This window comes from Castor canadensis, chromosome 8 (genome assembly GCF_047511655.1).
Source record: "Castor canadensis chromosome 8, mCasCan1.hap1v2, whole genome shotgun sequence".
Lineage (NCBI taxonomy): Eukaryota > Metazoa > Chordata > Mammalia > Rodentia > Castoridae > Castor > Castor canadensis.
Genome location: NC_133393.1, coordinates 14,550,502 through 14,574,931, shown reverse-complemented (window position 1 = coordinate 14,574,931; position 24,430 = coordinate 14,550,502). Strand labels below are relative to the sequence as shown.

General features: G+C 45.7%; 1 protein-coding gene across 10 annotated transcripts in view; it reads right to left on the bottom strand.

Annotated features, from left to right (window-relative positions):
• The window catches only part of Trerf1 (transcriptional regulating factor 1), a 204,626-nt gene that overhangs the window by 78,002 nt on the left and 102,194 nt on the right, over positions 1–24,430 (bottom strand). The gene's annotated exons all lie outside the window — the stretch shown is intronic.

Here is a 24,430-nt window from a genome sequence, read left to right as displayed (position 1 = left end):
TCTCCCAGAATGATGACCCGATAGCTGTGTCCAAAGCTGGAGGGGTGGGGAGAGGAGGTGTCCTGTAAGAGTAGCCAAGCCTTGAAGTTGGTGGTTTCTGAGGGTTGGGAGCAACACGGGTCACAGAGCTGGCAGATTTAGGATGGAATGACCTACTTGTGTTTTGTACTAAATGGACAATAGGATATGTCACCCACTCTCCTTGATCCTCGATGATCTTCTGATAACACCTCCTGAGTGGCCATGATGGGTCACATCAGATGACGTCGTGATGAGTTCAAACACAACACCCAGCCAAGGAAGTCTGGCCATTGGCACCTCTGGAGTACGCAGGGAACCCCCCTTCACTACGGGCACAGGGGGCTGTGCTCTATGCACATCCAGGGAGCTCAGCTTTCCCCACAGAGGGGCTTCCCTTCCCCTAACTCATCTCTTCAGCGCATGCTCACTGCATCTCAGTGCCAGGAGTGGCATCTGGAAGGAGGAGCGGGAGGCACCTCTCACTCTCCCGGGGCATGGGGGCAGTGAGTACCCACCAACCCTCCTCCTCTCCCGCTGCTGCAGGCCACTGCCCAAATAGTTTTCTTGCCTTTAAACTAGAGCCACTGCCAGCCTTTTGGGGCTGTAATTTCCTCATGTATCTGTAGCTTGTGACATTGAGCCTGGGGCAGTGCCCTTCCATCTTCAGATTGCAAGCAAGACCAATGGGTGCTGCTGAAGCAGAAAAGATTGTGAAAAGGCAGAGCTGGAGGGCAGACACGGGAACCGGGAGAGGGATCTGCCTTCAGTAAGAAGGCAGCCCCCTCCTGTGGATACGGCTCCAAGAGAGAAAGAAGAGCAGGAGGGGCCTGGGAGCAGACCCCCATTCCTGTTCCCAAGATCACCTGGAGCTCAAGCACCATGTCTTTGCCTCCCAAGTAATGTCTTCAAGAGCGGGCCCCAGCCATGAGTCATCTGAACAGAACAGAGACTTGTAAAAATAACTCCAGTATGAGGCTCCTCTATTCATCCCATTCACCTTGCGACCAACAAAAAGCAGAGCAGGAAGCAGGGGAGGAAAGTGTCGTTCTTTTCAGGTTTCTTCACGACAAGCAGCTAGGAGCTCACCCGAGCACTCTCTCTCTCTCTCTCTCTCTTTCTCTCTGTTTCTCTCTCTTTTTCTCAATTATATAACACACTCCACACTCCCCTCTCCTTCTGTTTCTAGGAGTTAAAAGAACTCAGGTTGTGTTCTTTCCTAGGATGGCTGCCCTGGAACAGAATTCCTTGAAGACCCAAGAACCTCTGCTGAGCCCTGAGTGGGATTTGGGACTCTGTGACCATGTGAAGGATGGTGACAATGTTGATCAGGTCCCTGATAGCAATATGAAGTGGGGCTTCCTTAAAATACGTTGGACGCCAGGTGTAGTGGTGTATGCCTATAATTCCAGCTACTTGGGAGGTGGAGGTAGGAGGATCTTGGTCCAAGGCTGGCCCCAGGCAAAAGCATGAGACCCTGTCTGAAAAACAAACTAAAGCAAAAAGAGCTGGGGGAGTGGCTCAAGGGGTAGAGCAGTGCCTGTCTAGCAAGTGAGAGGCCCCAAGTTCAAATCCCAGTATAGCCCAAAAATCAAACTCAAAACCTTGGGAACTCTCCTGGCTATAGTCAAGGCTTCCCAGGCTCCCAGAGGGGAGGTGCTGCCAATTCATCTTCGCTCTGCTTTCTGGTGTACATGACTTCATGAGCCGCAGAGGTAAGGACAGGGATTTGAGAGTCCAGAAAGAGGAAAAGCAAAGGATTAAGACCTGGAGGAGGGACGGGTGAGAAATAAAAAGGTCCTGGGATAGGGAACCGGCAGAAGCATGGCCATAGAGCTTCAATTTAGCACTTAGCAGATCCAACCGTTCCCAGGGAGCCACACGAGGAGTGGTCCCAACCTCCTGTGGCTTACAGTTAAATACCGACTCATAAGTCCTTTTAGGTAAGTGCAGACACAATAGGAAAAACTCAACCAAAGCGAGACAGATACAAAGAGCTCTTGCCAGTGCCAGTAACAGAGGAAACTGGTTGCTTTGTAAACACCCTTATAAACAAGAAACCATGCTTCTGAGTATGACTCTACCCTGACAGCAGACTCTTCTTCAACATCAGCCCTCTCCATGGCAAGAAGTTAAGAAGGCTCAAGTGCTCGAGCGCCTGTCTAGCAAGCAACAGGCTCTCAGTTCAATCCCCAATCCCACCAAAATAAATAAACAAATAACAGAAGTCAAGTTCAACGCTTGCCAATGGCCACAGCATGCTAGGCATGCTAGGGTAGAGTCCCAAGAAGCCTTGTAAAACTCATGCACCCAAAAAATATTTGTTGAGCACCTGTTATGAGCTGGGCATTGTTCTCAATGGTGGATAGACTCCTTGCCCTCTGTGTGGACAGAACTCCTTGCCCTCACAGAGATTTCATTTTGATAGGGAGAAATGGAAAATAAAAAGAGTTTTTCCTGGGTATCCGTGGGAGATTGCTTTCAGGAACCCCCTCGGATTTGAAATCAAGTCCCTCGCATAAAATGGCATAGTATTTGCATAAAACTTATTACACATCCTCCTGTATACATTAAATCATCCCTAGATCATTGATAAAGCTGGATACAATGTAAATACTACATAAATAGTTGTTGTACAATATTGTTTGGGAATAATGACAAGTTTTAAAATTCAGTATATTTTCAGACAAACCAATTATTATTCCCAAATATTTTTTTATCTATGGTCAGTTGAACCCATACATACAGGATGCACAGATATAATAATTATAATAAAATATTATTTTAAATTAATATAATTTGTAATTAAAATATATAACATATGAAATGGTTACAATGCCTCTTTGAGAAGAGCAAAGACCTGCATGTCATGGAGCAAAGACCTGCAGGGAATGAGAGAAGAAGGGGGGGCAGGAAGAAGGAAGAGGAGGGGCCCTGCAGTGGACATGTGCCTGATGTGACTGAGGAGCTGAACTGGAAGGATGGTAGGGCTAGAACAGTGAGGACGGGAGGAAAGTGTAGGAAACAAGGTCAGAGAGTCTGAGGATCGTTAAAACCTGAACAGAACAGAGAAATACAAATCCAGTGGGGTGGCTGGGTTGGTCAGGAAAGGTGCCAAGGAAAGGGGGTGTCTGTTGAGCTGAGCTATTTCTAAATGAGCAGAATTTGAAGAGCTAAAAATCAAAGCAACGAGGACTGATGACACAGCGGCCCTGAGGCACGGATGCACCTGAACGTGGCAGGTGCATGGTGGGTGGATGGGGCAGAATGGGAGTGGGGTGGGGACTCCATCACATGAGGTAGCAGTTCTCTACCTAGAGTGATTTAGCCCTCTGGAGGACACTTGGCAGTGTAGGAGCCATTTTTGTGTCATGATTGAGGCCCTAAGCACAAATGTTGCTAAGTGTTTTGCAGTGCATGGGGCAGGCCCTCTCAGGCCCACAATGTCATTAGTGCTGAGGCTGACGAGCCCTGATGGCTGGGAGGCATGAGGAAAAGTTCGTGTGCTTGCAGAAGCTTGCACCAGGACTTACGCGTGTCTTGTGCCTCCCAGAGTGGGATCCTGACACATGGCACATCCATCACAGCCAGGGTCACGGCACATGCTAGGATTGGGTCTTGGAACACAGGAACAAGCATGGAAGCAAAGAAGCGGTGATGAGGTTACTCCACCCGATCTGGAGCTAAGAGGGAGATTCTGGAATGCAGGCAAGGAGGTCAAGGGCAAGGGAGGCTGTGAAGGCTGTCTTTAAGCACAGAAATGCCATATGGGGCCATTTTTACATAGCTGATGTCCTTAAAGAATCAAGACAGGGCCTTGAGTCTGGGATGAGGAGCCAAACTGCCACAATGAAGGGGGTTGAGGGCTGAAAATGCTACCGGTCTGCCAAGTGCAGAAGGTACAGGTTGAGGTCAGTGTGTAGACAGCTCAGGGCTCAAGAATGAAATCACCAACCATGAATATACACTTTATAAAATGAAGGACACTTTATATAAATGAAGGACACTTTATAAAATGAGCTGGTGGCTCACGCCTGTAATCCACGCTACTATGGAGGCTGAGATCAGGAGGATTGAGGTCCAAGGCCAGCCTGGACAAATAATTCAAGGAACCCCATCTCCAAAATAACCAGAGCAAAATGGACTGGAGGTGCGGCTCAAGCATACACAAAGGACATGAATATAAAACAGGTCCTGTCTCGGGGGTGGGTACTAGCGGGAGGGGAGAGGGTGAACAGAGAGGGCGAAGGAGGGTGAATCTGGTTGGTGTACTTTATATACTTGTGTGAAAACAGAGCTGAAATTGTTTTAAGAAGTGGGGGAGGAGGGATGAGGGAGAAAGATGGAGGGGGTAAGTTTAACCAAGGTACATTGTAAGCATATCTAGAAATGTCACAATGAAACCTGCCTGTACAATAATACATGCTAATAAAAATGTTTAAAAATTTAACAAAAAAAGAAGGAAATTACCAGGAGAGACACAGCCCAGGATGAAAAGGGGGAACTTCAGGGGCGATGTGAGCAGAAGCCCATCAAACCAGCCACACAGTGCCTGCAAGAGAGGACCCAAGAGAGGCCCAGAATGTAAGAGGCCGTTCCAGTACAATCTCAAGTTCAGTTGCTGCTACAGAATGGGCATGGTGTGCACTTCCTACTGTGTGTCAGGTCCTCTGCCCCTCTAGGTTGGGTAGCTGTGGGGATGGCTTAACACTAGACTGTTATATGCGAAATTATTCCACTTCTTCAGACTTGGGGTTGCTACACTTGGTGGAAGGTTGTATTCCACTCTTCTCACTGAAAAACCAGAGACTAGTCCTCCTCACTGAGTTGAGAGAAGCCCCAGGTTCTAGTCAGGAACTGGAAGTGATGGAATATGAGTTAGATCCCAAGAAGCAGAGCCAATGTGGACAAGGAAAAAGTTCCAGAATGGTCATGAGGTGAAGGGATGCACAGGAGTTGGTTAGCCATGGCCTGAAGGTCACCCTGCTGCCTGTTGATATAAACAAAGCTTTACTGGAATGCAGCCATGCCCACTCATCTGAGTACTGTCCATGAATGCTTTCAGATACAAAGTGCAGATCTGAGTAGTCACCACAGAGACAATATGGCTGGCAAAACTGGCTGGCCCCTGTGTTTGGAGGCCAGCCATCCTCTACCATCTTCTTTAGCCAAGAATTGTCATTTAAAAGCAGTTTGTCAGCCACGGACCACATTCCCCAGCTCCTCTTGCAGCAAGAAGGGACTCTTGTGCCTCCTTCCCACCAAAGGAATGTGGACCTATAGGCATGGGTCACTTTTAGGACAAGGTACACAAAGAAGGTGAGGCTTTTCCATCCTGTGTTCCTTCCACTTGAAGGCCAGTGGAATGTTCCCCAACCTTTGTTTCATTATTGCTCTCCTAAGGAGTCTTTTTAGACATTTTTCCCCTAAATAGCCTTTCTCCATAAAATCTCAGTATTACTCTATTGAGACACCCTGTACTTGTTTATGAACTATATGGATGTCTGCGATTTGTGCATCACAAGGTAAGATTGCTCAGCTTCCAGCTTTTTCCTCCTTGGGGGCGACAGTACTTCCATGAAGGATGCACGCTCCAGGGTATAGCCCAGGAGGAAAAGCAGTGATAACCAGGAAAACTTCCAGTTGACTCTTTTGTATTTAGTGGTACTGGGGTTTGAACTGAGGACCTCACAATTGCTAGGCAGGTGCTCTACCACTGAGCCATGCCCCAAGCCCTTTGTGCTTTGGTTTTTGGGTTTTGTTCCCTTGGTGGGACTGGGGTTTGACCTTAGAGCTTTGTGCTTGCAAAGGAGGTGCTCTACTGCTTGAGTCACATCTCCAGTCTATTTTGCTCTAGTTATTTTGGAGCTGGGGGCATCTTACAAGCGGGCTGGTCTCAAACTGTGATCCTCCCCATCTCAGCCTCCTGTGTAGCTAGGATTACCGTTGTGAGCCAGCAGTGCCTAGCACTTTGGATTATTTTTCAGATAGGTTTTTGCAGTTTTGCCTACGGCCAGCCTCAGACCAAGATCCTCCTACACAGCTGGGGGATTACAATCATGCACGACAATGAACTTTTCATGTTAAACTCCCGAAATCTGAGCGAGAATGATAGCCGCTACTGCAGGCACTAATCAATACACATTCTAGCCTCTTCTAAATGCTGAAGGAGGTAAATTTAGGATTAAATGAAGAGGTTAGCCTGTTAGCTCTTGAATTGAAATCAGCTTAAATTTTAAGTAGATTCAAGAGAAGTTGAGATCAATTTATGAGCTCATTCTATTAAAGACAGACAATCTGGAGTCATCATCACCAAGAGGAAAGTGAAAGAATTTTTTAAAAGAAGAGTTCAGCCCTCCACACAAGGTAGCCATGTAATCTACTCTCTCAAGCAAAAGAACAGAATTTTCTTCTATGGAGAAATGGAGTGGGTGCCCACAAAAAGACAGGAGACACAGGAAGCAGTAGAGTCAATTTTGTAGTAGAGATAGAGTAAGGAAATTGCAGGTGACAGGTTCATAGAAAAGCAACTAGGTCAAATTGTAGAATAGAGGACTCAGGGGAGGGGGAAGGAAAATATACAATACACAATTGGCTAGAGAGTTTGAGAAAGAAAAATGTGCATATGATAACAGCAAATTGGAATGGGAGTAAGAAAGGAAGGAAAGAAAAGATAGGCAATGAGAAACTCTTGGAAAAACAAAAAAATTGCAAAAGAAAGTATGCATAATATATTACTTGGTTCAGGGAAAGTACATCAGGCATCAGAACTACACTCTTAAATGCCTTCAGGATCAGGAAAATAAGTAAATGAGCACATAGGTCAGGTATTGGACTGGCACACACTGTGTGAATGGTAGAGACTGTGCCAAGCTGGAGCAGGTTCACCTATCATAAAGGGGGCAGCCTCTAGCAGGGCATTATTATATGGGAAGTCAAACTGTGCCATATCTTTCAACTTTGAAAATAAAAAACACAAGCTTTAAATCTGTTATTAAAACTCTACCAATTTAAAAGTGTTGGCTACAGACAAAGAACTGATAGCCAGAATATATAGGAAACTAAAAAAACTAAATTCTCCCAAAATTAATGAACCAATAAAGAAATGGGCAAGTGAACTAAACAGAACTTTCTCAAAAGAAGAAATTCAAATGGCCTAAAAAACACAAGAAAAAATGCTCACCATCTCTAGCAATAAAGGAAATGCAAATTAAAACCACACTAAGATTCCACCTCACCCCTGTTAGAACAGCCATCATTAGCAACACCACTAACAACAGGTGTTGGCGAGGATGCGGGGAAAAAGGAACACAATTACACTGCTAGTGGGAATGTAAACTAGTACAATCACTCTGGGAAAAAATTTGGAGGCTACTTAAAAAGCTAGACATCGATCTACCATTTGATCCAGCAATACCACTCTTGGGGATATACTCAAAAGACTGTGACACAGGTTACTCCAGAGGCACCTGCACACCTATATTTATTGCGGCACTATTCACAATACCCAAGTTATGGAAACAGCCAAGATGCCCCACCACTGATGAATGGATTAAGAAAATGTGGTATCTATACACAATGGAATTTTATGCAGCCATGAAGAAGAACGAAATGTTATCATTCGCTGGTAAATGGATGGAATTGGAGAACATCATTCTGAGTGAGGTTAGCTTGGCCCAAAAGACCAAAAATCGTATGTTCTCCCTCATATGCGGACATTAGCTCAAGGGCAAACACAACAAGGGGATTGGACTTTGATCACAAGATAAAGCGAGAACACACAAGGGAGATATGAGGATAGGTAAGACACCTCAAAAACTACATAGCATTTGCTGCCCTCAACGCAGAGAAACTAAAGCAGATACCTTAAAAGCAACTGAGGTCAATAGGAGAAAGGGACCAGGAACTAGAGAAAAGGTTAGATCAAAAAGAATTAACCTAGAAGGTAACACACACGCACAGGAAATTAATGTGAGTCAACTCCCTGTATAGCTATCCTTATCTCAACCAGCAAAAACCCTTGTTCCTTCCTATTATTCCTTATACTCTCTCTTCAACAAAATTAGAGATAAGGGCCGGGTAGCGAGGGGTAAGAGGGAGTAAGGGAGGGAGTGGGGGGGGTATGGGAGGGGGTGGGGGGAAGGGGGGAGAAATGACCCAAACAATGTATGCACATATGAATAAAATAAAAATTAAAAAAAAATAAAAGTGTTGGCTAAAAAAATCTTAAAAAATCAGTAGGTATGTCTGAGCGCAGAGCATCAATGTACAAGTTGCTCATACATTCACTAACAACATAAAACCCATATGCTGGTTTTTCAGACTTTAAATCAACCTGTAAGTAAAGTGCAGAAGACTGAATGGCAGATCGAAAAAAAGGTAAATGCTATTGATTGACTATATATAAAAGCAAAAACAGAGATGACATATATTTTTTTTATATATAAAAGCAAAAACAGAGATGACAGAAGGCAGAAGGTAGAAGGCAGACTAGGAGAGAACACTAATATTGTCATCTTACCAAACTAGGACTCAGAGATGCTGCCGTTAAGGAACGAAGAACGTGATAATGACAGCAAGAGTCTTACTTATAAAGGTAATGAAACAGAGGCACTATAAATAATCTATAACTGTGTTGTAAGGATGTGGGGAGGGGAGACAAAGGAGGTTATAAGTGAGCTAAATTGTCATCTATCATAACAGGAAGTCAGCTGATAATTCCTAAAATAGGAATAAAATTAAAGTGTATTATTTAAAATATGGAGGTAAGTGACAGAAAAAAAATTTAAATTGTTAAAAAGTGATTATCTCAAGGGAATGGGACTGAATTAGGAAAAAAAGGAGTTTATAATAAACTCTTCTGCTGTGCCCCGCCCCCCAACCTTTTTCTAAAAAACGAAACAGATCAATTTGGGTTGATCTATTTCAACCCGACTGGGGCTGCCTACTGGGACAGATTACTAAGACTGCAAGGCTGACTCTCAGAAAGATACCGTAGAGGACACCCAAGTGACTTATAACGAAATGGATTCCATGAATGGACCCAATACACAGCGGGGAGAAGACCCAGGCAATCAGTACCTCCAGACTAAAGTAGCACCCCTAAGTCTGAAGGGCCAGGGGAGGGATGAGTGCCATGGACCCCAGCAAGTGGAGGACTGGGAACTGTGCTGTATCTGTGAAGACAGCCATTGTCAGAAGTCAAATGAAGCAGGGGAGAAGCAAGGTATTAATATCCCAGTGCTCCTTCCTGCTGTTCTTAGATCCCTGTTGGTGCCTCCTATTGGCAAAACCCAACTACTTTCTGGGCCAAACCCAGAAAGTAAAGTAAAGGAGCCCAGCTGACACAATCTCTGGGGACTGGCCTCCCAGGCCACAACAGGGCAGAGAATGCAACCGGGGGGTGGCAAATAGAGAATGAGCAGCACATACCCTCACTTGTTACCCAGCCCACCCCACTGCCTGAGTAAAAACATGGATGGGGCATCTGCTCAAGAGTGGTGATTCTCACCTTCACTAGCTCAGCAGCAGAACTGAGGGACTTCTAGAAAGAGGTAATTAAGGAGGTTCAACTCATCCCAAATTTCATTGGTAAATACAGACAGGTGATTGCCAAAGGTCAGCCTTGTGTTCCGTCATGGAAGAAAAGAAAGATTTGTAAGAAGCAAGAATCCCACAAACTCGACAATAGGGGAAGTAAGACAGACCCGAGAGAGAGAGAAAAGAGAGAGAGAGAGAGAGAGAGAGAGAGAGAGAGAGAGAGAGAGAGAGAAAGAGAGAGGAGAGAGAGAAAGAAATAAAGATACCGTGTAGTGTGATGAGCACAGGATGAAAGTGCAACCAATCTGCTCCGGACCCAAGGCAGAGAACCATCTCCTGAGAAGGGAGGCACAGTCAGACAGACACAGGGACAACAAGTCAGAATGCCTGATCAAAGGAGGAAAGAGAAACAGGCTGTTTGCCAGACTGAGGCAGCACAATGGGGGATTTCAGATGCCAGGCTCAGAAGCCAGGACTTTATTTTCGGAACTGGGTAGTGTCGAGGTTTTCTGATCCAGTCACAGATCTGAGATAACAGGGATATGTTTGGCAACTATTGAACCAGTGTCAAACAGCGGGGAGTGGGAGGAGTAAGGTGGAGACTTGCTTGTGGTAGGTGCTTAGTGTCTGAGGAAGGATGTGGGGAGTGAGGGTGAATGGCCATAGGTAAGCCCCTAACTCATCTTTAAAACTCAACTACAAAGTCATCTTCTCTATGAAGTCTTTCCTAGCAAAACCCCACCTTCCCCTGGGATAGAGAGCCCCAACTAACAAAGCTTGGAATACTGCTCTTGAACTCATGTCTCTTGCTACTGATGTAGGAGTCTCTTGCATGCAAGGATGGTGACTTATCCACCTTTGTACCCCCAGACCCTAGCACAAGGTATGATATGTTAGTAGTGTTCAAAACTAAGTACTACCCCAGCTGGATGGCTGGATGGTAGGAGCGTCAGGGTTTGTGGTAGGGTGGTAGCAATGCAAGTGAGTTGAACAGAAGGGACTCAATAGGTTCTGAAGTCCAATGCTTCCCAGAGTGAGCAGGACTGATGTCTGTCTTTCTTGGAAAGTGAAAGTTTATAACAGAATTGCTTTACTGCTCTGCAAATATTCCCAGCTTGTGAGGGCATGTCTGGTTATCAACAAATCATGCAACAATTTAGACACAGGAAATAAACTATGAATGACAGAAAGAGGATGGGGCCCAGGGCAAGAACCAGAGACCAAAGCTTCCTCTCAGGTACTAATTAGGACAATGGTGGCTTGCTTTAAGTGTTTGACTACTCCATTCTTTATAGTCCATCTCAGGAGGATGACAGGAAGATGATGTGAGCTGAGAGTCATTTCCATGGGGCTGTCTCCCCACCACACACCAAGAACATCATCTATTACCCACATGCTTGTTTGTAACTAATGGTCTTGGCGAAAGAAAATGATAGGAAACAAAACAGAACTCTTGCAATAGGTTCCAGAATAACAACAGCTGTTGGAATTAAACAGTCAGGCTGGTCGCCTAATAAAGAGTAAGAACAATTTCCTTCAAAAGGTATCAGTAGTAGACTAGAGATTTTGAATGGTCACCTCTCCAAATGACAAAACTCACCACTGCCAATCAGTAGGACTGCTGTCTTAAATACTATAATCCTAGCAGGGCGCTAATGGCTCATGCCTGTAGTCCTAGCTACTCAGGAGGCAGAACTCAGGAGGATCATGGTTCAAAGCCAGCCAGGGCAAACAGTTCACAGACCCTATCTCAAAAATAAAAAAATAAAAAAATCACAAAAAAAGGGGGGCTGGTGGAATGGCTCAAGGTGTAAGTTCAAATCCCAGTCTTGCAAAAAAAAAAAAAAAAGAAAGAAAGAAAGAATAAAGGAAGGAAGGAAGGAAGAAAGAAAAGCAAACTATAATCCTATCGGTCAGTTATAGAAGCATGGACCAAAATATGATTTCAAAATTCTTGACACGTTTAAGAATCCCTTGATGCTATAAAATACCTACAAGTAAGGGTAGGAGTGGGATCTGATAAACTTAGTACCACCAGCACAGGTAAGTGGTGGCTAATTCTCTACCTTTCCTTCCTCCAGGTAGGAAAAGAGTATATGCTTGCTGTCTCCTGTCCCAGAAGGAGGATGCCCAGTGACACCCTGCATCTGTAATCCCTGTACATGTCTCAAAGTGGTTTCACCAACAAGTCTTGCAAGAAGCAAGCTGGAGGACTAGCTGGGGAAGGTTCCTTTACTACCCTTTCATAGATGGGAAAGTTAAAGCACAGATACTAGCTCAGGGTCTCAGAGATCATTCACCCACCCTGGTCTTAGAAGGCTGATCTTGTGAAGAATGAGTGCAAAGACAATAGCTTACTCATTTTTGTATTCCCATATCCTGGCCCAGGCATAATCCATAGTAAGTAATCAGTGTTCACTGTAGTGGTGGTGCTCAGTGGTAAGCCTCTGACCTCTCTCAAGACTTGGTTTCTCTATCTGTGTAATGACAACTTCTTTCTCAGAGTTAACATGAACGTTAAATGCATCCATACACGTCAGGCTTTGCAGCACAGCCTGACACAGGACTGGCACTCTGTAATATAATATAATAATTATATAATCTATAATATAACAGTGACTACTACCCTACTACTGTTGAGGTTGTAAGTGTTACGAATGCAGAATAAGATAACAAGAGACAGAGAGAGAGCGAGCAGTGGTGGGGAAGGCCTTTCTGAGGATGCAACACTGGGGCAAGCCCTAAGTGAAGAAAGACTCAGCCCTACTGGGTCTGGGGAAGGACAGGTGGGCGGGAGGCATGACCAGGACAAGGGCTTGGAGATGAATGAGCATGAACTTGGTGTATCTGAAGTCCAGAAGGAAGTGGCCGTTTTGTGATTACCACAGTCTACCTTACAAAGGTTTTATGCTCCAATTGCCACTCCTAATTTTAAGGAGGAAATGTGGGTTGTCCATCTGAACAGCAACCCATCCTAAGAGTCTCACGGGTTTGGTTAGAGTAACTTGAAAAGGTCTGTAGGACCTGTTTGGTTGAAAGGTTGTTTTTTTTTTTTTTTAAATCCCTAAATTAGCGTTCACATATTTTTTAAACCGATTTTACTTTCTGGGCCATAAGCAAGTAGCTGGAAGAATGAGGCTCCCAGTCACCCAGACCCTGGAAGTCCCCAGCTTCTGCTCACCAACTGTAGCTGAGAGCAAGTTACCAGCATCCACCCCCAGTCTGCCTCCTCCCCGACGTCTCGCCAGAGAGTTAAGTCTGGTGAACAAGGAAGGAAGGAGGCAGGTTAGCACCGTAAGCACTGGGGAGAAGCAATCTGGAGAAGGCCACTGCATTGTCACAACACTGAACCCTGTCATTTGAGGCTGTTTTATGCCATCGTCACAGGAAGACAGAGCTGAGCCAGGGCATGTGGTCCCATTTGTCTCATCATTACTCCCTCTTGGGCTCATTTGGGACTGTCTTAGCCAGGAACAGGTCCTTCTCTTCACCACTGGCTTGGTTCCTGTGACTCTAGTGGCCTATACTTTCCCGGGGAAGCCAGATGTTAGTGGCAGGAGGGACTTGCTGATCTCAGCAGGGTCATCCAGTCACAACCATACCCCTGTAACACTCACTCTTGTGCCTCTGGACCACCCCAATGTGAGACGGGACCTGGAGCACTCAGCCAAGTGGCACCAGGTCAAAAATATGGAGACCCACGCGGGGACTGCCTCTTCCCAGAACAAGCTCCCACTCTCCCACCCCTGACTGTGAGAAAGCAGCCCTGGGAAGAACTGTCAACTATCTTCCAAGGAACTGAAGACCACAGCCTGGAACTGAGCCACAGGCACATTGTGGTCAGCCTGTCCCTCAGCCCTGCAAGTGAAAAAATAAAGGAAACTAAGGAAGTCACAGTTCAGGTTGTTCTAGCAGAACATCACAAAGGGAAAAGACTGATAAAGTTTACTGTTTAAAACCTATTAATCCTATGTGTAAACAAAAAGGAGTAAGTAAAATTAAATGTCAGTAAAATGAAAAAGATAACTTTTCTCATGTATATTAATATCCTTAATATATAAAGATGGCTTAAAATCAATAAGAAAATGATAAATAGGGAGAAAAATGAGTTCAAGGCTATCCACAAGACAATAAATACAAATGGCACAAACATATAAAAAAGAGTCAACCATAGGGGAAATCAATAAAATGCAGATTAAAATAGCTTATCAAATTGGAAAAGATTTTTAAATCATACCCAGTGCTGGCAAGAGTACGGAAGAAACAGACGTGTTCATATACTAATAATGAGAGACGAACGAGTACACTGACCAGCATCTATGAAATTTCATGTACGTGCACCTTGACCTGGGCAGCAATCCTGCAGAATGTGCACATTATATACATAAAAATACATGATCAAGGCCACACAGTATAAACAAGGGTGTAGAAAGGTAGGCACGTTCACTGCTGGAGGGAATACAAATCAGTCACATTTATGATGACAAATTTAGCATATGCACCTGACCCACAGGGCCACGAGGACAGTGCCTCACCTTCAGCCTTGCCCCCTTCTCTGAGCTCCACCAGAGTTGAGTAAGGGAAGCTTGTTTCCAAGAAGTAAAATGTGTTGTTGACCATTCTTTTCCTGGAAAATCAGGAAACATACTAAACCAGGCGTGACAGCTACAGTCTGGACACTCTTACCATAACTAATGCTGACATTTAATCCCCACAGTGAGGTATTAAGAGGTAAGATCAGGTGGGACTTTTGGGGAGTAACTGGGTCATGGGAAACCTGACTTCACATATGGACCAGCCCATTCATGAATTAATAGATTTAAAGGTTATCAAGGGGGTGGCTTTGTTATAAAAGTGCCCTCTCTGTTGTCTTCCTCTGTTTCACCATGTGATCTCAGGGGTCATCATGGGGCTCTTCACAGAGTCCCTATCAGCCAGAAGACATTCACAAGACATGATTTCTTGATCTCGGACCTCCCAGCATCCAGAATCATAAACTGAATTCTCTCTCTTTCAGTGGGACGAGGATTTGAACTCAGGGCTTCACAGTTGCAAAGCAGGCATTCTACTGCTAGACCCATACTTTCAGTACATTTTGCTCTGTTTATTTTGGAGATAGGGTCTCATAAGCTATTTGTCAGGGCTGGTCTTGAACTGTGGTCCTACTGATCTCAGCCTCCCAAGTAGCTAAGATTACAGCCATGAACCACTGGCGCCTTTATTCTTTGTAAAGTATCCAGATTGTGTGTGTGGCATTCAGTTACAGCAACAAACGATAGGTTAACACAACATTCTTGCAAAAAGCAGGGACTGTCCCTGTGAGGGAATGTCCCTGTGAGAGACTGGGTGAGGTACAGTGTGCAGGGCCACACGCAGGAAAGCAGCATCCACTCTTAACTCTTCCTTCCATCTCTACAGAGAGGACAGCTCTGAAAAACAACTGCCCTTACAGACAGCCTTGGATCATCACAGTTCTCCCACAGAGGAAGCAGGTGGCAGAGATGCCTCACTTCCTTGGGCTGCAGGTCACACTAATAGGGAAAGTCCACTAATGGTGGACTGGGGAGCAGGAGTCCCCTTCTCAGCTTGGTAGACAGACAACAGTCTCCACTCACTGATGGAAGGGATGGTCCCCTCTGTAGGCAGAAAACTCTACCTCTTTCCTAGGACTCCATCCCCATCACCACAGATCTCACCTTATACATATGCTCAGAGGCTTCTCACAGTTACCGAGGGCCTGTGTTCAGAAGACTCCTTCTACTGGCTTCTTCTTGACAGTATTTTCTTGTCATGGGCTAATTCTTTCTGAGAAGTCCAGAAGGATCTTAATGGACTGGCCATTAAGATCCAAGTCAAGGGCTGGATGTGGTGGCTCATGCCTTAATCCTAGCTACTTAGGAGGCAGAGGTAGGAGGATCGAGGCCCAAGGCTGGTCCAGACAAAAGCATGAGAGTCTATCTGAAAAACCAACTAAAGCAAAAAGGGCTGGTGATATGACTCAAGTGGTAGAACACCTGCCTAGCAAGCCGACGCAGGCCTGATCCGTCCATCGTATTTCCAGCAAGTAAACATGGAGCACCATGATGTTCCAGGGACTGGTAGGAGGTAAGAGAAGGCATCTTTGCCCCTGAGAACATCCTACAATGTGATGGGTTGGAGGTTAAGGCATACTGAGTGTGCACCTCAGAAGGAAATGGCATCCAGAAGTCAGCCCAGAAGCCCAAGTACACCTGGCAAGGTCTTAAGGCCTTGAGGGACCCCTCTTCTGGCTGGTGTTGATTAACATCACTTCTCATTAAACCCCCAGGAAATGAAAACGTGTCTCGATTTTCCGAAGCTTGCTCCACTCATCTTGCTTTTGCTCTTCTGGGGTTGCACCCCAACGGGGGAGCTACATCAGGGAGCTCACAATTGTTGTCAATGCGTGTGAGCTTCAGTGAGAGTCACAATCTTCTCTTTGAGAAGATTTCCCTGTTTCCAGAGGCTTTGTTCTGTTGCTCTACCTGATTCTCTGGGCCTTTGGTGCTCTCTCTGCCCCATGCAAACTACAGCAGCCATGTCAGTGTCAGCAGTGGCTTTCACTCTGGGCAGCTTGGGAAAAGGTTTCTCTGTGGCCTGAAATGAACTGATCTTTGGTTTCTGAACAAGAATGCAGGTTTCCCATCACTGAAGGCAAAAGGACCCCTCCCCCATTCCAACTGGCACAAGGCATGGGAAATAACCACAAGATCCAAAGGAGGCCCCAATACTGACTTCAGCCTACATTAAGGAAAACATCGGAGCCTCCAAGGGCCACATGGGCCCCTCTGGTGCTTACCTAACTCAAAGAGGAAATTGCCCCACAGACACCCATCAACGGAATCGAAGACACCCGGGCCAAGGGCAGTGACGCATCCCAACCGTCACATCTGACCACCTCCTGGTCATAAAGAAATGAAAATTTTAAGGATGCAAAAATATTTTTTTCTTTTAGACTCTTGTAGGTGAGCTTTCAGCTGGGCTCACTAAACAACAGCAGCAATAAAAATGCTACACAAATACACATGTATATACACATATATTTACATTTGTGCATATGTATAAGTTTATATGTATGTATGTGTGATTTAGATACAAGCCAAGAACCTTGGTGCGATAAATACAGAAATCTAAAAATAAAACAAAGACAACTTTGGGAAGGCAAGTGGACCCCAACGACTTGAAGGCAATGAGTACTGGAGATCCACCTATACCATCCACACTGACCACACTTTTCTTCCAGAACACAGGCCGTCTAGGGCCCCCAGCTACTTCCACCATTTCTACCCTTTTTTAATGCCTGAAAGTGGCTGAAGTCCCAACTCAAATACTCTCAACTCTAATATTCTCAAGCAATCATATTACCTAATCATATTATACAAGCCAATCTCATTTGTCAAATGTCATTATAAGAAGGAACGGCCTGTATGGGTCAAACCATGGTGATGTCTTGATTTTGTTAGTAAAAAAGTCTCTCTAGGAATAATTCCTGTGGAGCAAATCTTCTCTCTGGGCCTGATTATTTCCAGTGGCCACTGTCGGTGGCTCTGGGTTGGGAACAGGACAGACCTATGAGTGGGGCCAGGTAGGACATGTCATGGCTTTGATGGGAAGAGGGAATTAAACTACAAGACCCCACTTAGGCAAGGGCCACCACACACCACAGGCCCAGGGGTACCAGAGCCCACAGGGTGATGTTTCAAAGCTGCAAGTGAGTGACGTGGCCGTGGGAGCAGCAGAGTATCAGGAGGCCCTGCGTGCACCTGAGTGTGGCATTGAAGGGGACTGGGCACTGGAATTCACTAACTTTCGTCACCAGAGAGGTGATAGGGCTTGGCCAGTTGGTCTCTTCACCTTTAGGGTCCTCACACTTATAATGACTGATGTGACACATCAGATAACACACAGGCCATAGAAATGACTGCCATTGCTGTGACTTCTGCATAGCCAGAATTCAAGTGGAGAAGGACCAGGGCAGAGTGGGAAGGAGGGAACAGGGAGCCAGAGCTCTTGGATCACCTAATGGGATCCAAGAGCCCAAAAACCTTGTTCCCAGGTACTGGAGACTAGGGCCACATATCCTTGACTCAGCAAACAGATGAAGGTAGAGCATCCCCTGAACTGACAAGGAAGGGGTCTTGGGAAACAATATCACCAGCCAACACTTACTAGCATTTCAGTGTGCCAGAAACTCTAGCTGCTTTAAACATCTTAACTCATTTAATCCATAAAATAACTCTATTATGTTCATAGTATGATGCCCTTTTTACAGATGAGGTAACTGAGGCTGTAAGAGTTTAAGTAAGTGAATTTGAACCTAGTAAAATTGGATCTAGTGACTGTGCTCACCAGGGACAGCCAGGGCTGGTGCTTCCACATAGTTCTAGACTCAAGAGTCAGCATGAGTGTGGATAGGGCACGCCATTGGTTGAATGCCAGAAAGGCACTAAGTCTAGGCACTTTCATAGGCAGAGTTAATACTCTGAGGTTTCTCTCTTCTACTCTCCCTCTCAATGGCCCACATTGTCTGCACTAGCTCAACCATTCTTCCTCAGGGTCACCATCTCTGACTCCTTGAAACAAGGTGCAACAAAGGCCCCTCTACTTCCTCTTCCTATGTGTTTTCATGGCTTGACCTTATTTGCTTCTCCACTTATTTAACAAACACTTCCCTGCCTGACCAGACTCTACACCAGTGCTGACCTATAGAACTTTCCGCCATAATGGAAAGATTTTGTAGGCGTGCTCTCCAGTGTGGTTGCCCCTAGCCACGTGTTGCTGTGGAGTGCTTGAAATTTGGCTAGTGCAACTCAGGAAATGAATTTTAAATTTTATTTCATTTTAACGAATTTAAATTTTAATAGCCACGTATGTCTAGTGGCTTCTGTGTTGGACCGCACAGGCCTAATCCTCAGGAGGTCCTGTTTTTTGCTGCAATGGCCCAGAGACTGGCAGATAGGATGCCACACACACTTGCGAAATGAATGAAGGAAGCAAGAACACGTGAATGAATGGGAGAACACAAGGGAAGCTGAACTGATGAGGGAGAAAAAAACTTTCTTGTCCTCTCTGCACCATCCCACTGACCTGCCGTGTGTCACCATTCCTGACCATCACACTCACCCTCTGGGTGTTGAGAGGCCCCTCAGAGGAGCCTCTACTCCCTGTGCTTCACCTTTCACAGCCTCTGAAGTCAGTTACTGTCAGGAGCCATAAATATCTGTTTCTATGTCTCCCGACTTTGGCCAGGATGTATTTCTTCTGCAGACTGCCCTATTTCACCAACTGGAGACGCCCTGGACTACAGCAAGCAATCGCCTGCCAGGATTATTTGTCCTGAGTGGGGGGTCATCCGCCCTCCTTCCCAACCCCCCAGCCTGGCAGAGGACTGAGGCAGGCAAGTGTAGATGCCTGCTGTCTTTGACACTTGGCTGAGACACACAAAAGGAAGACACACGGATTACATGACCCAGGGCAGGCTCCCAGCGCCCTGGAATGGAGAGTTGGCAGACGTGGGGTCAGATTCCAGTTCTATCACTGACACATCATATGACTTGGTGAAGACTCACAGGCCTGCTTCTGCACCCACTGCTCCATGTTCATTCAGTTCTTGTTTATTAAGCGCCTGCTGAGTCCAAGCTGTGTGTGAGGCCCTGGGTGTGTAGTGGAGAACAAGGTGGCTAGTTGTAGCAAGCACCAAAGAGAAAGGCTGGGGGCAATGGGAGGTGCTGTGGTGTGCATGTGGTTTGTCTGTGAAGGGTTCGTGCATTGGAAGCTTGGTCCCTAGTATGGCCGTGTGAGAAGTGGTGGAACCTTTAAGAGGTGAAGCTTAGTGGGAGATGGCTAGGTCATTGACAGCATGCCCTCATAAGGGATTACAATTGTTCTTGTAGGACCCTGCGTTGATTCTCTTGAGAGGGCTGTTGAAGAAAGAGTGAGCCTGACCCCAGCACTTGCGCTGGCTTCCTGCCTTGTGATGTGATACCTCCTTATTGCATGTTTTCCTGCCATGGACCATCCACCATAATAAGATGTAGCCAGGTGGGTCCATGCCAGAGCCTGTGCCATGCTGTTTGGCTTTTTTGCCTCAAAGAGCCTGAGCTAAAGAAACTTCTTAAAAAAATAATAATAAAGTACCTAGCATTTGGAAGTTACAAAGAAGTTAATAAGCACCAGAAAGGGGTCAGCAAGGGATGCAGGATGAGGTCAGAGATACTCTGGCTACTGATGTACTCCTGCGGGCCTCTTGAGCTGCCTGGTCAAGTATGAGCATTGAGGAGCCCAGGCAGAACCTGCTCTCTGCTTTCCACAGAGGGTGTCCAAGGCCCAGCAGAGAAGTGGCTGGCAGAGAAGGGCAATGGAGAGATGGTAAAAAGACCCACCTCAAGGGGTCCAACTGTGGGCAGTGGAGCAAGAACTGTAATGACCTTGACTTTCCCCAACATTGGAAGCATCTCTTAGCTTTTTTTCTCTTGGAAGAGCTGGGGTCCAGTTCTACTTCCATTTCCTATTCTTCAAGGAGACAGGAGGAACTAGGTCTAGCAGGTCTGAGGCCCTGGGGTTGGTCTCTGGTCCCAGGAACAATCTGGTTCATTCCTGCTTTTTCAGTCCCCACTTGCAGATGAATGGGCATGGCCCCCATTCACAGGGCTCACCTAGTCTAGTGGAAGGCGCAGCCATGAACAAATCGCCTGCCTGCAAGGCAAAAGATGCAAGAGAGGGTGGAGGTGATGTAACAGTGAGAGGGGGAGAGAGACATCTACAGCTTAGAGGAGACACAGCCTCTGAACAGAACCTTGAGGACATACAGTATTCTAACAGGCAGATCCTAGGAAGGCGTAAGTAGGAGGGATGGCACAAGGTGGGCAAGTACCAGATCAATGGTTCTCAACCCACAGTCCATACTAAAATCATCCTGGAAGCTATCAAAACAGACTGATGCCTAGACCCCATCTGTCAGAGATACTGATGCAATTGCTCCCCTGTGAGATCCAAGCACTGGTATTTCTGCAAAGCTCTCCGGATTGAAGAAGGCTGAGATCCTTGCTACCTGAACAAACAGCAGCAGCAGCATCTAGGCACTTGTTAGCCATGCACAGCCTCAAGCCCCACCCAGACCTCCTGAATCAGAAGCTGTGATCTGTGTATATATTAAAGTTTGAGAAGCCCAAATGTAGGGCGTCAGAGGAAGAGTGAGAGGTTGTGTTTCAATCAGCCAGCTACTATTTTTCTGATCAAAGTACCTGGCTCCTGCTGTGAGGAAGTAGATAACCAAAAGCAGCACCAGCCATGTGCCAGAGAGCCAGCTGTTTCTGGGCATCACAGGGAAAAGAGAGTCACCGCTCTGCATAGGGACGGGAGAAAGAGAAGAAATGGGGGAGGGCTGCACCCAGTGTTCTGAGTCACACTGGGATTCTATGAGACCATGTGAAAAAGCAGTGATCTGGGCCATGAGGACATGACTGTGGGGTGTGTGCACACAGAGGTAGGACATTCAAAATGGCATTGAGAGTGTTGAGGCTGTAAGAGCTACTACTAAAAGCCAAGTGTCCTAAATTAAATGCATCTGCTCTTTAAAGCAGAATTTACAAGGACATTAATACATGCTCTGCTATCAACTTCTGAAAAGCAGCTGTCTTGCTTCTGAGAATTACGAGTTAGAAACTGGAGCAAAGGTGACCCACATGATGCTACTTTGCCTCTTCCCTTCCTTATGCATCATTCCTAGGAGTCCACCAGGATTTACCACGGCCTCCCCTGCAACCTATTGCACAGACTTGGCAGTAACAACCATGGCGCTGAAATGGGGCAGGAAAGAGGTCTTTTCACACTGTAACACCAGAACTCCCACATGGGACTCCACTCACAGCCCACACTCTGGAACTTCCCAGGAGCATCTGCTTTTGGTAGTGATGATTCAATGTATACTTATTTTTATTTATAACTTTTCATGACAGGTCTGTGGCAGACAGTTGGCTGGATAACCCCACCAGTCATTCCTAACCCCTCCCGTCCACCTCCAATACAGCAGCTGGAAAAGCTAAATAATCCCTTTCCCATCCTTTCTTGTATCTAAGATCCTAGAAAAGAGACAAGAAGCGCTGGGACGAAAAGAAGTCAAAACACTAAGAAGGGCAACACAAAGACTGGAAAACAAAAACAAAAACACATGCTATCTATCCTTGATCAATAGCAGAAAACCAGTGCCTCCACCCAAACTTGTTTTATGAGAAAATGCACAAATCTCTCAGATCACTATTCACTCATTTTGTTACTTGCAGCCAAAAGCATGCCCATCTCTTTCCTCTGAACTCCTCTTCTTCCCTTTGCTTCACCACTTTGCCTATTTTCTATTTCCATCTAGCTTCTGCACCAACCTATGTGCTCCCCTCCCCTTCTTCTTTTCCTGTTCAGATCCTCCACTCCCAATTCACAATAGAACCATGGGTCAGACCATCAGCCCCCACTTCTGAAATGACAAGTTTTAAAGTCCAATCCTTGGTCTTCAGGTAGCAACCTCATCTGAACTCTGCCAACTTTAGTATGGCTGCAAAGTTTACCCAAAGCTGCAAAGAACAACAAGCGAATTCTATTATTATGTTTCTTTACTTCTTGGATTACTGTTATACCAAGAAAAGCACATAAGGATATTTCTCAAGTGTATTTATATTCAACAAACCTTGAATTTCAGAGCAGGTATTAAGAGTCTGCCAAACTCGTCCAGGCTGACACATCAACAAAGACAGAAGGCTTGGCACAAGTAGCTACTCCTGAGGACGGATGTGTAAACAGAATCACAATTCTGAGTTAGCTCAGTATTCCTCCCAGTGCTGACTGATATAATGCAGACGCTACCTGGCTGGACCCAGGATTCAGATTCTTGAATAAGTTTAAGTGTGAATCACTTAGTATATGTTCAAAGTAACATGTTTTCTGCAACCATTGACATGTCTTGACCTCCTGAAGGTTGAAAAGTGCTCAAAGGCAAGGACTATGTCCAGTGGCACCATGTCCCTCCACACTGCACCCAGCCCAGGGCCAAGTCTGATACTATCCCCAAAACAAGAGCAACCGAGTCAAAATTTGAACTCACATGGCAGTTGCCAGTCACAACCAAACGGTCCTTTCTTACCTGTACGTGCTACAGAAATTAGTCACATTTTCAGGACTCCCTCATTTCAAGAATGGTTCACAATTTTTTTGTGACTCAGATATGACGCCCCATTCCTGCTCTAGTTATAAGGAGTGTGGAGTGACAGTCTTATGGGACGGACAAGCACCCCGAGATTACCTTGGCGGGTATGTGGGCAGACATGAGAGGGACAGAAGTTCATTAGGATCACCCACAGAAGGACAAGCAAGTTCCTTCTAATATCAATGCTCAATTGCCCTAACAGGAACACGGCTGCCATGTTAAACACCTACACATCAGCACAAGGACTGATCTGTTTATCCTTTTGTGAGTGGTATTCCCCCCTTTGTTAACTTCATTTCTTCAGCACACACTACATACAAAGCTTCAGAAGGGTCACTTGTCCCCAACAGTAAATATGAATGAAAAGGGAAATGTCTTTATCAGAGTCACGAGGATTTTCCTGAAATGTTCGATTTCTTTCCAGAACTTTTTAGGCAGTACACCTCACTTGTCCTAACACTCCATCTGACTAAGATGCAACCTTAATGCAAGAGGCAACCTTTATGCGCCTAGCCCTTGCCTGTGGGTGCTGGGAAACTGTTTAGAACCAGTTTTTCCAAAACCCTGTCAGTTGTAAGATGCTGAAAGACCATCGGTTTTGATGTCTAAAACTGCCCCCCAATGTAGAATGCAGAACCCAGCTTGGTGGCTTTCCCTCATGTGTGATTTTTACAACCTCATTTACCAGCAGAGAAAGGAGTGGAAAAAACAAGAGCTTTATAGACCAGCAGCTTTGGTTTTGAACTTTGCTTGGTGTGACCCAGCAAAGTTACTTAACTTCTCTAAGCCCTGGTTTGCTCATCTGTAAATTAACACTTGCCTGTCAGGGTAGTTCAAGAATTGCAAACAGCATAAGAAGTTTATGAGTTCAGAACTGGTCAATAATCACTATCCCTATCACCACAGTGAGAAAACTGGAAACACATTCCACTCTGTGACAGCAGTGTACTAGTGCTGTGTGTGTGTGTGTGTGTGTGTGTGTGTGTGTACCTGTTCAGAGTTTTGATCCTGTGGTGATGTATACATGGGTCTGCCTTAGAGTCTAAGGTCCCAGGGACAGGAGAGAGTGGGCACAGGGCACTATCTTGGAGGATATAGTCCAGAAAGGTATAGACCCGTCCAAGGTGAGGTTCCCTTTTCCTGGAGATCTGGCTTACCATCACAATTCCAGGGCTAGCAAACTGTGTGAACCATGCTAAGCCCCAGGCCTAACCTCAGCATGACATCCTTGTCATCCAGAGCCATGAGCCCACACCCCTTACTGGGAAACTATTTCATGAACAAAATGATCACCAGTCACAAAGGGCAAGTGACCACCACCCACTAAAAATTGCTTCCTCCCAGACATGATAGGATGGGAGTTGCAACTTGACGTGAACATCCAATATCCAGTCGTACACAGACATTCCCCTCCCACAATCCCAGGCTTCGGTAATCATTAGTAGAGCCATCTGCTCAGCCTAATGAAATGTGCAATTTCCTGTACACATAATTAGTGAAGTCATTTTAATTAATTAAACAAATTAATTAATTGCAAGGATATTGCAAACCGTTTCCCAGGAACTGCATCCAACTCGCTTATTCTCCCTGTCTGCTGGGTGAGCTCCGACTGAAGGCAGAGGCCCACACTAGTGCTGTGAGGACAGAAAGACGCCCATG